At 42.3% G+C, this 3,808-nt stretch overlaps 1 pseudogene; it reads right to left on the bottom strand.

The window, feature by feature from the left end:
- The window catches only part of LOC104982697, a 17,116-nt pseudogene extending 14,572 nt beyond the window's left edge, over positions 1 to 2,544 (bottom strand).
- Positions 2,545 to 3,808: the final 1,264 nt, after the last annotated feature.

Genomic DNA, 3,808 nt, shown 5'->3' with positions numbered 1-3,808 from the left:
TAAGGCCCACTTGACTTCACATTCCAGAATGTCTGGCTCTAGGTGAGTGATCACACCATCGTTATTGTCTTGGTCATGAAGATCTTTTTTGTACAGTTCTTCTGTGTATTCCTGCCACCTCTTCTTAATATCTTCTGCTTCTGTCAAGTCCATACCATTTCTGTCCTTTATCGAGCCCGTCTTTGCATGAAATGTTCCCTTGGTATCTCTAATTTTCTTGAAGAGATCTCTAGTCTTTCCCATTCTGTTGAAATATTATTATTCAGCCATTAAAAAGAAGGAAATGTCACCATTTGCAACAACATAGAATGGATCTAGAGGACATTTATGCTAAGTGAACTAAGCTAGATACAGAAAGACAATCACTACATCATCTCATTTATATGTGAAAGAAAAAAAAAGAGAGAAAAAAGTGAAACCTCTAGCACCAGAGAGAAGAATGCAGATTGCGAGGGGTAGAGGATGAGGAAAATGGAGAGGTGTTGATCCAAAAGTTCACTATCAAGGGAACAAAAAGACGAGCCACAGATTGGGAGAAAATATTTGTGAAACACATATCCGATAAAGGACTGCTATACAAAATATACAAAGAATACTTAAAAGTCAACAGTAAGAAAATTAATCCAATTAAAAAATGGGCAAAAGATCTTCTTACCAAAGAAGATATACAGATGTAAAATTAGCATAGGAAAAGACACTCCACATCTTATATTACTAGAGAATTTCAAATTAAAGTAACAGTGAAATAACATGGCTCACATATCAGAACAGAGAAAAACCAGAACACTGACAACACCAAATGCTGGTGAGGATATGGAAAAACTCTTGGGACTCGCCAAGGCAGTTCAGTGGTTAAGACTGCACATCCAATGCAGGGGGCATGCACTTGATCCCTGATCTTAGCACTAAGATCCCACATGCCACAGTATGCAGTCAAGAAATTTAAAAAAAAAATTTTTTTTTTTTAAAGAGAGAAACTCTCATTAATTGCTAATAGGAATGCAAAATGGTACAACCATTTTGGGAGAAGTTTGGCAGTTTCTTACAAAAGTAAACATTCTTAGAGTCAGTCAGTTCAATCACTCAGTCATGTCTGAATCTTTGCGACCCCAAGAACTGCAGCACACCAGGCTTCCCTGTTCATCAGCAACGCCCAGAGGTTACTCAAATTCATGTCCATCGAGTCGGTGATGCCATCCAACCATGTCATCCTCTGTCATTGCCTTCTCCTGCCTTCAATCTTTCCCAGCATCAGGGTTTTTTCCAATGAGTCAGTTCTTCACATCAGGTGGCCAAAGTATTGGAGATTCAGCTTCAGCATCAGTCCTTCCAATGAATATTCAGGTCTGATTTCCTTTAGGTTTGACTGGTTGGATCTCCTTGCACCCCAAGGGACTCTCAAGAGTCTTCTCCAACACCACAGTTTAAAAGCATCAATTCTTCAGTGTTCAGCTTTCTTTATAGTGCAACTCTCACGTCCATACATGACTACTGGAAAAACCATAGCTTTGACTAGACGGACCTTTGTGGGTAAAGTAATGTCTCTGTTTTTTAATATGCTGTCTAGGTTGGTCATAGCTTTTCTTCCAAGGACCAAGGGTCTTTTAACTTCATGGTTGCAATCACCATCTGCAGTGATTTTGGAGCCCCCCAAAATAAAGTCTCTCACTGTTTCCATTGTTTCCCCATCTATTTGCCTTGAAGTGATGGGGCCAGATGCCATGATCTTAGTTTTCTGAATGTTGAGTTTTAAGCTAATGTTTTCACTCTTCTCTTCACTTTCATCAAGAGGCTCTTTAGTTCTTCACTTTCTGCCATAAGGGTGGTGTCATATGCATATCTGAGGTTATTGATATTTCTCCCAGCAATCTTGATTCCAGCTTGTGCTTCATCCAGCCTGGCGTTTTGTATGACGTATTCTGCATATAAGTTAAATGAGCAGGGTGACAATATACAGCCTTGACATACTCCTTTTCCTATTTGGAACCAGTCTGTTGTTCCACGTTCAGTTCTAACTGTTACTTCCTGACCTGCATATAGATTTCTCAGGAAGCAGGTAAGGTGGTCTGGTATTCCCATCTCTTTATGGATTTTCCACAGTTTGCTGTGATCTACACAGTCAAAGGCTTTGGTGTAGTCAGTAAAGCAGAAGTAGATGTTTTTCTGGAGCTCTCTCATTTTTTTGATGATCCAATGGATGTTGGCAACTTGATCTCTGGTTCCTCTGCCTTTTCTATATCCAGCTTGAACGTATGGAATTTCACAGTTCATGTACTGTTGAAGCCTGGCTTGAAGAATTTTGAGCATTACTTTGCTAGTGTGTGAGATGAGTGCAATTGTGCAGTACTTTGAACATTCTTTGGCATTGCCTTTTTTGGAGATTGGAATGAAAACTTTCCTAGTCCTGTGGCCACTGCTGAGTTTTCCAAATTTGTTGGCATATTGAGTGCAGCACTTTCACAGCATCATCTTTTAGGATTTGAAATAGCTTAACTGGAATTCCATCACCTTCACTAGCTTGAAGATGGCATAGTATAAGGACATGTGCTCGTCTTCTCCTGTGATAACTCCAAAATTACAACTTACTGAACAACCATCGATAGGAGTATGTTGGAGCCCACCAAAAAAAGATACCCCACATCCAAAGGCAAAGGAGAAGCCCCAGCAAGATGGCAGGAGGGGTGAAATCACATTTAGAATCAAATCCCATACCCACCAGAGAGGCTCAGAGGGCTCAAACAAACCTTATGCATGCCAGGACCCAGGGACCTCCCAGAGACTGAGCCAGAACTGTGTCTGAGTGCCTCCTGAGGAGGTATGGGTCAGCAATGGACTGCTGCAGGGCCAGGGGCTCTGGTTGCAGCAGACCTGAGTATGACATAAGCCCTCTTGGAGGAGATCACCATTAACCCCACCATAGAACTGCCAGAACTTACACAGGACTGGGGAAACAGACTCTGTGAGGACACGAACAAAACCTTGTGTACACCAGAACCCAGGAGGAAGGAGCAGTGATCCTGCAAGAGACTGACCCAGACTTACCCATGAGTATCCAGGAGTCTCTGGCAGAGGCATGGGTCGGCAATGGCCTGCTGCAGGACTGGGGGCACTGAGTGTAGCAATGCCTAGACAGGACCTTTTAAAGGAGGTCACCATTACCTTCATTACCTCCACCGTAGTTTGGCCTCAGTTCAAACAACAGGGAGGGAACACAGCCCCACCCTTCAACAGAAAATTGGATTAAAGATTTCCTGAGCATGGATTAAAGATTTACTGCCTATCAGAACAAGACCCAGTTTGCCCCACAGTCAGTCTCTCCCATCAGGAAGCTTCCATAAGCCTCTTATCTTTCTCCATCAGAGAGAGCAAACAGACTGAAAACCACAATCACAGAAAACTAACCAATCTGGTCACATGGACCACAGCCTTATCTAACTCAATGAAACTCATGAGCCATGTAGGACCACCCAAGACGGACAGGTCATGGTGGAGAGCTCTGACAAAATGTGGTTCACTGGAGAAGGGAATGGAAAACCACTTCAGTATTCTTGCCTTGAGAAGCCCATGATCAGTATTCTTACAGTACAATCCAGCAATCATGCTTTCTGATATTTAATCTGTCAATGACAAATTGGCACTTGCCAAGGGCATTTGCCATCTGTCTCTGTGGGGATTGAATTGTGTGCTGCTGCTGCAACTGTTGACTTTGATAAGGCCTGAAGGAAGTTCCAAAGAATAGCAAGAAGAGATAAGAAAGCCTTCCTCAGCGATCAATGCAAAAAAATAGAGGAAAACAACAAAATGAGAA

Source organism: Bison bison, unplaced genomic scaffold, assembly GCF_000754665.1.
Source record: "Bison bison bison isolate TAMUID 2011002044 unplaced genomic scaffold, Bison_UMD1.0 scf7180017864537, whole genome shotgun sequence".
NCBI classification, from domain to species: domain Eukaryota; kingdom Metazoa; phylum Chordata; class Mammalia; order Artiodactyla; family Bovidae; genus Bison; species Bison bison.
This window is presented reverse-complemented; position numbering and strand designations above follow the sequence as displayed.